We start from the raw sequence: 14,191 nt of genomic DNA, 5'->3' as shown, positions 1-14,191 counted from the left end.
TCAAGATGGTTTGCTCACAGATTACAATTATTTCATCTCTGCAAGAAGCAGGTTTGATGTCCCCTCTCTGGGCCAGTAATCAAGGAGCCTGAATCCTCACCACTGAAACTGGCGAAGGACGTTCACTTGGAAAAAAAAATAGATACACACATTATTTCCAGATGTAGTTCTCTGCATCAAGCACAATTTCCCTTAAGAGTACACAGAGAACACAATCAGTCTGGTGTCTGGACTTCTCTCTCTCTCCATGGCCCCAGTGAGACTCCCTACTGGCACAGTTGTATAGTTGAGTCATCAGATTAGTGTTCAAGCCAAGTCCTCCAGCACCCTCTCTGTGAAACTAGTGCTTCATGTCCCTGCTCCAAGCAGCTGACACATATACATTCTTGGAGATTTGGTTTACACATGCAAACACACACACACACACACACACACACACACACACACACACACACAAAACACAGACTCTCCTTGGAAAGGCTGGTATAGATTTACTAGCTATGCCCCATTCTGCCCAGACTATAAGGTAGTTACACTGCAACCAGACACTCCAAAGCCAACTGGTCTAAGACTCTTACAACAGTACCCAATTATACTGAGTGAAATTAATATTAATTCTAATGATAGTGTTTGACCAACACAGTAAGACTTCCAGGAGTGGTCACAGAGACACCAAATAGATATAAATACTCTCAAAGGTTAAAATATTTTCTAAAGGACCAGCCACAATGAAAAGTTTAAACATATTTAATAATAAGTAATAAAAGAACATAAAAATATAGAATATCTATTTACAATAAACACCAGAGTTTCTTTCACAGGAAATATTAAAATAACACAGATGAATAGATTCACACAGATACATAAAAGCAGTACTTAACTAATCTTACTAAATTCTCCAGAATGATCTAAAGAATTACTATTCCCTGGTTACTTATTAGAGCAAGGCAAGTAGGTGAGGGGTCCTTCTTTGTCAGGTTCCAAAACAGACTGCTCTTAGACTTCAGCCTTGTCTAGTATTAAAACATAATTTTTGCCCTGGATAACAGAATGACAACATATACATCTGGTCATCTGACTTCTGGTTCCCATACTACCCCCTTGCATAGCAACTGTCCCTGAATCTCACATATATGTGTCAATAATACACAGACGTACAATTTTGCTAAGATCCGTTGCAGCTCCTGGAAGTCATAAAACAATAAAACAGCTCCACTCTTCCTACAGGAGCTAATAAACCATTCTCTGGCACAAATATTTCTTCTATGGCTACAATCAGAACTGTAAAATACAATCTTTATGGCCAGTAATTTAATTTCATACTATTTTTCAAAGTTAGCTGGAACTGAGCTTAATCTCTTCTTTTCCAGTATCCTCTGTTACAATATTAATTTCAATAGTTATAATACAGTCTGACATACAAGTGTATTGTATTTCTTTTTCTGTCCAAAAGAACACATTGTTGTCACATTTCTGTCACAAGCAGCTTTACAAATACATTTTTCAACACAGGCATCTGTACAAATCAGTTTGATATACAAATGACATATAATTCTTTATAAACTTCCAGATACCTGTGCTGGCATATGTTACATCCACTGCCCTACTTCTCCTGGCATAGGAGGCAGTACCTCATATCACCATAACAGGTAACCAATATTTTTCAATAAATATGTTGTTATATGGAAATGCCATATGTGAGATGGATTTGTTTTTTTTGTTTTTTTTTGTCTGAGTGACTCCCCAGGTTCACATCTGTTGCTATAGTTCTCTCATTGCTTCATTTAGCTGTTAATGGAATGGACAAACACATAACATGAGATCTTTTAGATGAGGTAGGTACAGGATTATTATTGTTGCCAGTTTCTATTACTGTTATGCAGTATATATATGTATATGGAAACTATGCTTACCTTGGAATAATTGTGCAATTAATTAATTAATATAACTATTTAAGTGCTTAATTTAACTATACTGCAGAATAGAAAAATATGTGATGTAAATCAATGTTTATTTGTAGCTTTGAGTTTATGGGGAAACTACAGTCAAAACAGATCAGAGGTAAATCACAACAATGAATTCAAGAAATGGTAAATTGAAAATTAAGTGGTAAATAATATAAATGAGGTATGAAATAAATGGATATGAATATTTAAGCATAGTCAGTAACTGATCTCAAAAATGGTTTTATTTCAGATAAACTGAGAATCATTACGCAATATTTGATGACTGATTTTTTTTTTCTTGAACTGTTAAAATCTATTAGCAACTTGAAATGTGGACAGGCAATTTGTATTATGTGTCTTTTTCATAACCTAGAGTGTGGTATGTAGTATATGGAGACACAAAGTGATCAGGATTTTAACTTATACTCTAACTTATAGAAACCAAAATACCTTTTAAAATTTATAGAAATTTCAGTATGGGTTCCTGTTTGCTTGAAGACCATAATTATGATCCCTGGTATCGTAATAAGTTTAGTGTAATTATGGGAAAATATATGCTAACTCCAAAACTCCTGTATCTCAAAATATTCCTTCTTCTCCAAGGTACAGAGGGGATGAGAGTATAGCCCCCATAACATTGGATACAGGGAGCTCCATCCAGCCCAAAACTCTTTAAATGTGTAATTGTGAATTTTGAAGGTAACTGTTTCATTAAATCACACTTAAAATTTTTGTAGTTTTAGAAATCTCATTATTAAGCTTCAAGAATCGTATACGGAGCAACTTACAATATCATAGTTATTATACAATAAATTTTAAATTACAGATCTGGCATCCATTGTCGATGCAATCAGCTTAAGAAAAATGTATTAAAATGTAAAAATATGTAAGAAAATGATGTGAATGATGTGATTAAAAAAGTATATTTACAACTATGTAACAACTATTAATTGATAATTGTTTACTGCAGGCATTCTGTCATACTTATCGGTTAACTCATCTGATTACCCTATGTTTTTGATGCCTAAGAAAAGCAAACTGTGACTGCAGCCAAACAGTGTTATTGTTAATGTTTCTGTTTATTACTCATTTCTACCATTACAACACGTGTTAATATTCATTGCTTTTTTTCACAGTGCTTTATCAAGTTAACATGTTTTAATAAGTGCTGTCAGGCATTATTTTAAAATTTATGATAAATGTACACTTCTGCTTTGGGTGATAACTACTGCCTCTAATTACCCCCAAAAATCTTCACACTGTATCATTGAAGAACAGAGTTAAGACCACTGGCTTTGCAGAATTCTACCATTTTTATTTTTAACTCAGGGATTTGTATTGTTTTTTTTTATAATTGATTACTGCAGGTTCTCTTATATTATTTCAGTTTGTTACACACAATTATACCCATTACTGGACTACCAATCGAGAGCCACTAGTCCTCCTGTGGTACATTTCTTCCACTGAATAGACCAGTTTGGCAATCCAAAGTCACAATTACATAAATCTCTTAAAATAAGCCCGTGGCAAAGGGAAATACTGCCAGCCCAGCTAGTTGGACTTTTCTAAATAATCATGTCATTTGTGAATATCAGTATGATTCATATGCCTGTCTTACAAATGTATTAGAACTGTATGTTATGTGTATATTAAACTGCTAGTGCAGAAGTGCGCATTGAACAGGGTTTGTACAGTACTGAGCCTAGATGTGTGACCACAGCATACCCTGCATGATTAGAACAGAAATGTATATAAACTATTGTAGCTGTGTGAATGTATATATATTTTAACAGTGGGAAGTAGAACATAGAGGGTTAACTTGCAAAACTTAAGGAAAATAAAATATTTTTTTTTTTTATAATTGCACTATAACCTAACTAGAGAGCCTTCTGCATTGTGTGCAAATGTTGTATTGTTTTTTAACTTTCAGGATCTGCAAATATCTGAAGGCTATGTATTTTTCACAGGGAGATATTAAATGCTGACAGTTCCTGACAATGGGGGGGGGGGGTTAGTTTGGGATCTAAAGTCAGGTGACAAAAAGTGATGTCATGCTGTAAGTATCCCAGCAGTAATATCTGATATCAATTTAAGGACTCTCTGACAGAAAGAAACTGCATTTTATATTTTGTCTTTCACCAAACAAGAACATTCACTCATCACCACTGCACTTGCCTTGCTGTAAGTAAGTTAACTAGGGTACAGTATTTTTTTTTAGATATAGTTAGGAACATACTAAAGATTAGTTTACCTTTCAATTGTGGTTCGTCTGTTTAGAGATATTTAAGCTCTTAGAGTACTTGCAAATCTTTTTGGTGACACTGTACAGGACACTCCTAATAGCCTGGCCCTTGGTCAAACTACCATTTGGATTAATAGTAATGTTACACAGTAAGATTCAACACCCTTTGTTAAAGGCCTTAAAGTAGCTGATAAAGAGCTGAGTGGTGGCAGGAAAACTACCTTATAGTCTGGGCAGAAGGGGGCATAGCTAATAAACCTGTGCTAGCCTTTCCCAGGTGTGTGTTTGTGTATTAATCAAATCTCAAAATGTGTGTGTGTGTGTGTGTGTGTGTGTGTGTGTGTGTGTGTGTGTGTGTGTGTGTGTGTGTGTGTGTGTGAACTACCCGGGCAGGGACACGAAGCACTGGTTGGACAGAGAGGGTGCTAGAGGTCTTAGCTTGCCCACTCAGCTGAGATCTTAACCCTATAGCTCTGCCAGTGGAGAGTCTTACTGGGGATCTAGAGAAAGAGGGATAAACCAGTCCCAGACTGACTGTGATCTCTGTGTGCTCTTAACGGAAGTTGCACTTTACTGTGTGTGTACTTGTCATCCTCCCAGTGTGTACATTCCCCACTATTGCCAGTGGTGAGGATTGGGGCTCCTTGATTACTGGACCAGTGCTGGGGCATCACAAAGCCAACTGTATCATGTTGTAGTATCATGCTGTCATGTTGTCATGTTATATATAGTTATGACAGTTGTATCAAAAGCAATCTCACCTGAAAAAAATTAACACCAACAGTTAGTTTGCTGCTACTTTGCAATTACCCCTACACATTGCAATACTCAGTTACAATATTTTATAATTGAATAATAAAATAATAAAATAAAAATACTTAAAATTCTACAAAACATACAGATAATTAAACATACAAAAATGTATAACATTGTACAAGGAAATTCAAATAACATGTGTTGCAAAGGCAATTATCTTAAGGAAAAATAGTATCTACAATCCAGCTAATCCTATATCTATATTCTACTAAAAGAAGAATGGGGCTAACTATTGTTAAATTGAAAATGTCCTCAGTGGTTAGAGAAACACAGGCAAAATTATGTGAACATGAATTTCCTGAGACTCTGGAGACCATTTTTCAGTTTTTCATTTCATAGCTAGGCAGGAGTTGTTGCAGTGTTTATTCAATCCTCTCAGTCTTGTTAAAAGTTACATCGGCACACAGAAGAGACAAAATCACCTGATGCTCAGTACTTAGCAGAACGGACCACATTAATTGCTAAAAATCCAACAGATCAATAGTGGTAGGTATTCAGCTAACATTGATTTTTTTTGATAAGTTACTGTTTTCCAACTGAAATAACTTCCTTAACCCTTTTACTTCCTATCAGGATTTTTGAAATCTGTACCTTGAGATTGCCCGATGCAGAAAATTCACCCCCATTTAAGTTAAATTGTTTCTCTGACAAGAAGTAAGAGCCCTATTAATGTATATATGTTTCTGAAAACTGTCTCATTCTCAGCATCTAAAAAACCTAAACTAGGATTTCAGGAGAACTTGTGCTTGGGGTAACATACCATATCAAGAAAGTCTACTGAAAAAACAATTACATGTGGATTATCTCTATAAATTTTCACAAGTGTCATACAGTTAAAATGTTTTCCTAACTTCCTACTGTTCCTACAGATATAACTGTTTTGCCATGAGCTATTTTACAAGCTCAACTTTCAGCCAAGTAATAATTAACTGTACTGATGTGTAACCACTTGGCATTCTAAATGTAACATATTAACCAATGACAGTTTAATTTACTAGTTATGTGGAAATGCATTTTTAATGGATTTTACAGGTAAGTAGGTGTCAAAATAATATATGTAATCAGTGGCTGCATTAAGATTTCTTCCTGTTTCACTGTAGACAGTATTATACTCTGTAAAGATTTAAAACTCTTTGCAAATAAATGAGCTCACAGCCCTTATACGCCAAAGTTTCAAGGTTATAAAAAGATTTATGATGCTTCAATGTGTCCTTCAGAGCATCGTCTTCAATGTGAAATGTGAGATACTCTGTGTGAAATGTTAATTATTTTTGTTTTGCTGTCGCCATGTTTGGCCCAGGTTGTGATTGAAATAGATTATCAGTCCAGTCAATCAACTCATTTAATGAATGTAAATTAAAATGTTATTTATAGAAATGATGTCAGACTAAAAGAAAGTATCAGGTCTAAATAGTCTAATGCTTTATCCGTGTTCTAAATAAGCATTAGAGTCCAGTGTCACCAGAAACAAGATCAAGTCCATACGTCATCCTTTAAAAATCCCAGAGTTCCCTCTAAGACAGTTTAAAACCAAATAAAAGGTTACTCATTAAGCAGTGATTTAAGAGGAATAAAAATGTATAAAAAGTCAATCCAGGAAAAAACAGTCTGAGGAAAGTTTTCACCCAGGCGATTCACTTCTGATGATGGTATTCCAAAAAATGATTACATTTAAACTTTGATAAAGGGTCTCAACCTGGCAATGCTATCTCTCTCACATTATGTAAGATGGGGAGATTTCACATTATCTTTTTCCATTTATTAAAAAACTAGTATAACAAAGCATGCTTATAAAATACCTATTAAAAAATCCACACAGCTTGTATTCAACAGAGTCTTCTCAACCTGCCAAACTAAGAATGCAGTCCTTAAAATAATAATTGCACAGCAGGAGAATTCTAAACAAGTGTACCACAGATCTGTGCAAAACCAGTTTTTGACACAGTCTTCTTCTTCTTCATGCAAATAAAGCTTCCTGAGCTTCCCATACCACGTGTCCTGTGCTTGTGTTACTTTACATACATTAAAAAGTCGAATTGAGCTAAACTCTACATATCACACTACCTCTAGGACGTCAGAAGAGGTCAGATGTGGGGTAATATACTACAACAAGCAGCTACCCCATGCCCATATCCAAAACAAAGGCTCCATCATTTTTCATTCATTATATGTTAATAGGCACTGATAGGACTCTGCACCCAATTTACAAATGGGGACTTGGGCATGCAATGCCAGGAGTCTTATGTCTGTGATGCATACCAGTACAAAGCCCTGAAAGAATGGAGCAAGCATACAAAATTCTATTGGTGGTTTTGGTGAAACAACAGCCCCAGCTGTAAGAGTGACTTGGTACTGCAAGTAATAAATGATGGAAAGTCTAACAGCCTGCAGCAGGATGCTGCACATACAGGAAGGACGGTGAAGGACTACTTACATGCACTGCCAGGCTCTATGTGAGTCATCCCTGCATTTCAGGAGGGACAACCTAAATGTGTAAAATGGTTAAAAGCAGATGTTATTTTTGGTGAGATTGTGCCCCCTGCATGACCTTTTTAGTCTGAGGACATATAAAATGCATGTGTAACAGCCATGTTACCTGCAATGATACATTCTCCCATCCATTAAACAGCTGGCACTTTTCAGGATGTCTATGCAACTCCACCTGTATGGCAGCTTTTTTACTTAGGGAATCTGGGACACTGGACTCCTCTGAGTGGACTCAAGAGGTCCCCATAGTCTTTAGCAGTGATTGTGCTACACCAGAACTAGGTAATGAAATTCATTAGCATAGAGTATTGCAGAATCTCATTTCCAGCTTGTAGCATAAGTTTCCATTGCAGTTCCTTTTGTTGTGGTGTGGGGAAATGTTTGGACATGCAACACTCTCAAGGATTATACTATATTCAGGTGGAGATGTGCATCGCGTATCAGAGATGTTTCGTTCTATAAAGTATGTTTGGAAGTTCAATGAAATGAGCCAGGAGGAAAGAATCAATCAAAATGGGTCTTTCATCCAACAAAAATATCAGTACTAAGGCAGAAGGCTAGCTAAGGTGGGGCAAAGGGGGCAGCCACTCTGGCCCAAAATGTTGGAGCTGGGATGGGCAGATCCTTATCAATCTTCAGTGCATATGGACATTTAGAAATAAATGCTGGTATTGCATTTACAGTCAGAAGTGCTGTAGTACCCCATGTGTGACATAAACTACAGCTGCTGCTTACCATAGACACAGCAGGTTTTTGTGAAGAAGAAAAGAGCCGTTTTTTTTATTCTTAATTTTTTGCACCTCGACCTAAAATTGTGGGGGGGGGGGGCAGACTTGAGGATGGCACTGGATGCAAAAATAACTAGCTACACCTCTGTTCTAAGTAGTGAAGGTAAACAGCATCTCATTAACCCCCGTACTAAAAGAAATAGCAAAAGGGTTTGTGTAAGACATCAGGAGTGTATATATGGAGAAAGTAGTGAGAAGAATGCAGCTGGCAACTGCAAAACTGGGTCCTGCAGCAAATCCCAATGCATGTGAACTAGAGACAATGCTTCTCTTAAGAATAAGATACACAGAGATTTACAGTGGGACATTTGGGAGGAGGATGAGATAGGAAAAATCACGACAGTGAGCAAAGGATGAGCACAGCAATGTAAGTGGAGAACTAGAAACTGAACACTAAGAGCCGATGAAGCTAAGAACCTCCCACGTTGGCAATGAATAGCAAAAGCATCAGAGTCAGAGAATGAGGCCAAAGTCAAGCCACATAAAGTAAGAGAAAATGGGAGTGGCAGCACTTTTTTTCTTGTTTAAATTGTTCATTGTTCTTTCAAAGTAAAGCATCACCAGTTTTTTTTTTTTTTCTCCCTCTGGTGCCAAATATCTATATGAGCCTGCTGAGACACAGTGGACAGCAAAATATGTGGCATATGAGAAGATGACAGAAGTCACTAAATGTGGAACAACCACCAGTGAAAGTGGACTCATCCTGTAAATGCGGATACAGACAATTTGTGCTTCTAATTTTCTGGTGCCAAACATATGACGGAGGGCTCAAAGGCAGTGACTAAGCTGACCAGCATGTTCCTGGCTGGCTGATGAGTGAACGTTTGGATCTATTTTCCTTTTTTATTATTTAACGAGGGAGATAGCTCTGTTGAAGTGATGCAACAGGCATTGGTCTAGAGAAGATGCTTCTCTAAAAGATGCATTCTTATTAGTAAACTGCTCAAAGTTCCCACTGTATATTTCTTGCTGTGGTTGTTAATTTGTTTCCTTCTCTGTGCAGACTAGTATTATATAAATAAAAAGTTTGTACTAAAATTATAAGGAGCATCATGTAATATGGAAATAAAGATGCATGCTTAATCTCATCACTTACCATGTAAATAATTGCATAGGGATTGTGTTAATGTATTTCCCTTTTCACTTCAATGCAATTTACAGTAGTTTCAGAATAGCATTTCTTTAGTTGCTAGGAAACTTGTCACCGAGCAATGGGAGCTTGTGCAGTAAATGTGACCCTTACCAATAAGGACAGAAAGAAGCAGTTTAACAGGCTGAATAGGTGAGGTTATAAGCTTATAAAGTAGATATAAGTTACTGGATTTAATAAAGTCATTAGTTGATGAAAGCGAACATCCATCAAATAGAGCTTTTATGAAAACATTGAATATTCACCTTATTCCTCTGCAAAGAAGATTTATTAGACAAGGATTGATTATTTTCATTTAAGTTGGATTTATTGATTCATGGCTCAGGTCTCATATTCTATCCTAGATCGGCTTTATGTCCATTAGTCCTGAACCTCACGTTTCACGGAGGTGCAGGCTCAATAATAAGACCTGCTTCATCAACAGCAGGGAATTTGTTTTCTAATAAAATACATCGGGAAGTGAAAAATACAGAAATTGGAAGATACACATTTTTGAAATTTGCATGGAAGTACTGTGTAGCTAAAGGCAATTCAGATAAAGTCCATTAGTGTGGCCATAAGGGAATGGGGTCATATGAGAGATTTCCATGAGATTTTAGTAAACATGAATACCAGAATTTCTCAGATCCATATCTGTATATTGTCTAGTAATGATAAATAATAGTCATATGTGGATGAGAGTGATGGAGAGGAAAGAAATATGCAGAATTTTAGTTTTTTTTTTGGCTATCATAGGAAATATGAGAGCATCAAGATGGGGTACATTTGTTTGCCGTAAGTGGCTCATGCAGTTGTTTGGTGCCACAAACATTTTGCTAGAGTACAGGAGTGAAGTTACAGTCTTGAATATGGATAGTTCAGAGCATGGGAAAACTGGGGTGGATAGACTGAAGAAAAATAGACACTGAGGTACCAACTGAAAGCTTGTTTGTGATCCGACAAGGTGATAGGGTAGAAAGAAAAAGTAGTGGTCAGGAATGATGGGACTGAAAAAATAGAGAAAGAGTCCAGACTACATGAAAGTCAGAGAAGCTGGCTGGATAAACATTGGATGGGTACTGGTCATAATGTATTACACTAGGAAAGGTAAAGAGAGACAGTGTTATGAAAAAAGAAAGGGAAGTACAAGGGATTAAGACAATTATGTACATTTTCCTCTCGTGTGGGTGAAGAAGAATAGTTTTCATGCTAGAGAAAGCCGAGGGAGAAATTTTCAATCTGGGACATAGATCATGGATTAACATTACACAAGGACATGATGCAGCTATGCAGAGGCTAGCAAGATGAATAGCTTGTATTATAGCATAGAGGGAAAAGAGTAAAATGGGATAACAGCAGATGGAAGAATAAAACAAAGGGGAAGAAAGAGAAAATGGGGTGGGGGACTAGCATAAAGAATGCAGTGAATTTGGGAGACAGGTGGGGTATCATTTTCCACACTACTGCAGTGGAGATGGTGGAAAGAATAAGCTGCTGAGTATGGCAGCCTGTAGCATCATAGCCTAAGAAGGCCAAGATAAGGGATCAAAGCCACATCTGGGGAAGGGAGAAGAGAGCAGCATCCCTGGGGACAAGCAGTGAGGTGTGTGATTACCACTATGAAAGAGGTGCTGATCAGTGCCTGTATGTCAGTGGTGTGCGTGACTGATCTCTGTGCTTTAGCAAGGATGCTTATAATCATCTAAGCAGTCACAATGTGTGAGTGTTTGTGTATGCATTTGTGTTTGTGTGTGTGTGTGTGTGTGTGTGTGTGCGTGTGTGTGTGTGTGTGCGCGCGCGCGCGCACTCGCATGCTTGTGCTCACTCATGTGTATGTCTGTCTGGCTGTGTGTGTGTGTGTGTGTGTGTGTGTGTGTGTGTGTGTGTGTGTGTGTGTGTGTGTGTGTTAGGATCTTAGCAAGGAGGTTTTTTTGCATGAGCTGGAAGATTTTTTTCAGGACATTTTTTGTTTCTCAAATTTGGGGGACCTTGGGAGGGTTGATGAGAGGGGCGTGAGCTTGGAGATTGCTCTGTGTACCAACGGCCCTAATGGCAGCTCTGAATTTTAGCACACACAACCTAAGTGATATCAAAGCAATAGGGTTCCTGTTGGTAGTGATGGACTTGGAGGTGGGGGCATGAGGGAAGAACAGGGGGCAGAGTTAACTTTGGGTCTTGCATCACAAAATGCTGAGGAGTTTAATAATCCAGTGATCAGGGGAAAGGAATTAAGTAGACTGCAGACAAATGAGCCTTTTGTTATGTTTGCAATAAACTAACTTGTACAACTAAGTAAACTAAAAAGTAGTAAGTATGAGGAAGAGCAGTGTGACTGTGATAGAAAAGAAGGCAGTAAAAGTAACAATATTCTTACTTGAAACATGCCAGCAGCAGTGTGTGGGGAAACCAGGATGTGGGAAACTAAGTTGTATACTCCACATTAAGAATGGAGAGTTATCAGTGGCAGTTACTGTGTTGGGGTGACAGGAAAGGGAATATTTAGCATTTGAGAGAAAACGAGACAGGTGGGGACAGCATAATTATTGGGACAAATTACAACATATTCCTTGAAGATCTGAAATATAGAATGGCATTAGGCATCAGCTAGGCCCAAGGACATGCTCTGGCTATAACAGGATGGTACTGATAACCACAGAGGTGGAGGGAAATACTGGTGTAGAATGGGATGAAGTAAAAGTTACATGGACGAACTGCATGGTGGGTAAGTGAGTGATAACAGGCTGTAAGAGGAGGGAATGAGACATTGGGGAAGGGTTTGCAATATTACAGAAACAAGAAGAGAGGGAGAGGATGGAGTAGATGAAAGAAACGGGAAGAAAACTGCTTTGTAAAGAGGAAATATTTTAGTTAAGCACTACTCATCTGAACGCTGAGATAGGTAGGAGGGAAGCAGGCTACTGGGGTAAAGGGGACATGAACATGCAGGTGTTAACTTGATAACTAAAGGAGCAAAGTAAAGATAATATAGTGTTAACGTTAAAGGATAAGAATGAGTAAAGAAAGAGGAAAAGAAAGACTTAGCATCAGCTTTCAGTCACTTTTTTCTATTCATGTCCACGAGTTTAGGGTGCCACATCAACAATGATTATCACCTAGAGACAAAGAAAGAAAGAATAAAACACTTTTTTTGATTTTATAAAGAGTTATATAAACCTCTAAATGAAGAAGCAGTATTGTAGATGAATGTGGAGTTCAGGTTAGAGAAGAGATTGTGGAATGAGCAACATTTGTCAGACTAAATGAGGTGTACTTTGAGAGTTTTAGGGAACAAGATTAGTTCTGTCATAATATCGTTTAAAGGAGGAAAGTCTAGGTAGCTCTGATGGTTTCTAGCAAACTTCTCCAACTTAGTGAAAGACTGATAGTATGAGATTTGAAAAAAGTATTTCAGGGACAAAGTGGTCAAGTGGTGGAATGACCTTGTGGGGAAAAGTGATGTCAGTGATGCTGCTTAAGGAGAGGGAAGGGGGAACCTCACAAATTGTAGGCCTGTTTCCCAAATAAAGATTGATGCAACAACATCCTTCAGAGTGGTGGCATCCAGATGAGAGTATTTCTTCCCTGGTATTAATTCACCTAGATCAAATCTGAGAAGGGAAGACAGAAGACCATTGGAGTCCAAACTAGACTTCACTGTGCTGCTGGACATCAAAAAGGATTTAAATATGGGCATTTGTATCTTTCTGTTTATGAGTACTGGAGGAGGCAGGTGATTCATTTGTATATAGGTGATTTTTTTTATAAGCAGCAAGTTCTTTATATGTTAATCCATCTGAATGAATATTAGTGAATGTGGGCTGTGGAACATGGTAAAGTTGATAGGGTTACCCTTCTGGGTTGTCCCCTTTCACCGTTTTCTTTCTGTTAACAATAGAAGTCTTCCTCCATAGGATCAATACAATGCTGAAGGCAAAATCCAGGTAAAATATTTTATCAGATGCCAGTTTGTTTGCAGATGATTGCACATTGTCATAAACATAGGAGAGTATTGCTCAAGATGCTAGATTAATTTGCAGAAAGAAGGGGACCTAGAACTTCTCACTAAAACTTGGCACTTACATGGGAAGAAGGAGGAACAGAAGAAGATTTAGACCAATGACTACACAATGAAAGGATGAAATACTTGAGGATGAGAGTGTACTCCAATGTGCAAACAGATGATTAAAGGGAACTGGGATAAAGTATTGGAATGTGTTAGGAGGTGCAGGATAAATGGAGTAATAAAACAGTAGGGTCTGGGGTAGGGAGGATAGGTGAAGTGTGTATGATAGTGTTCCCATTGTTGATATACTTGACAAGGCAGGCACTCTGGGATAGATCTGAAGTAATAAATAATACAACAGATTCAGAGGACTTCTGAAAGGCACATGAGAAAAGTTAAGTGGGGGGGGGGGGGCAGGCAGAAAATGGCTGACATAGATTACGTAAGAAGAAGGGTGGGGTATGCCAGACAGCAAGAGATACAATATAGTGGATGGCAGAGAGATTATTCAATACAAACTTCTTAATAGGAACAAAAGAGAAAGTAATAGATGTAGAAACATGGGGAAGCAGATAAATACTGTATGCCACAAAGAATACAAAGGGCAGGTAAGACTGGACTGATAATGTTCATGGAACAATTTGTGGAAAGAGGGGTTCATATTTTTCAAGGAATTTCATTTAAGTCAGCCATTACCACAAAAGAATGGTTAAGTTTTCAAGAAAAGAAAGCTTTGTTGATGGCAAAAAATGAGGGAATGTGTGGTGTGCATTGGAATTC

The sequence above is a fragment of the Protopterus annectens genome, chromosome 1.part2 (assembly GCF_019279795.1).
Source record: "Protopterus annectens isolate FY-2018-M chromosome 1.part2, PAN1.0, whole genome shotgun sequence".
In the NCBI taxonomy this organism is placed as follows: Eukaryota; Metazoa; Chordata; order Ceratodontiformes; family Protopteridae; genus Protopterus; species Protopterus annectens.
Note: the sequence above shows the minus strand (reverse complement) of the source record.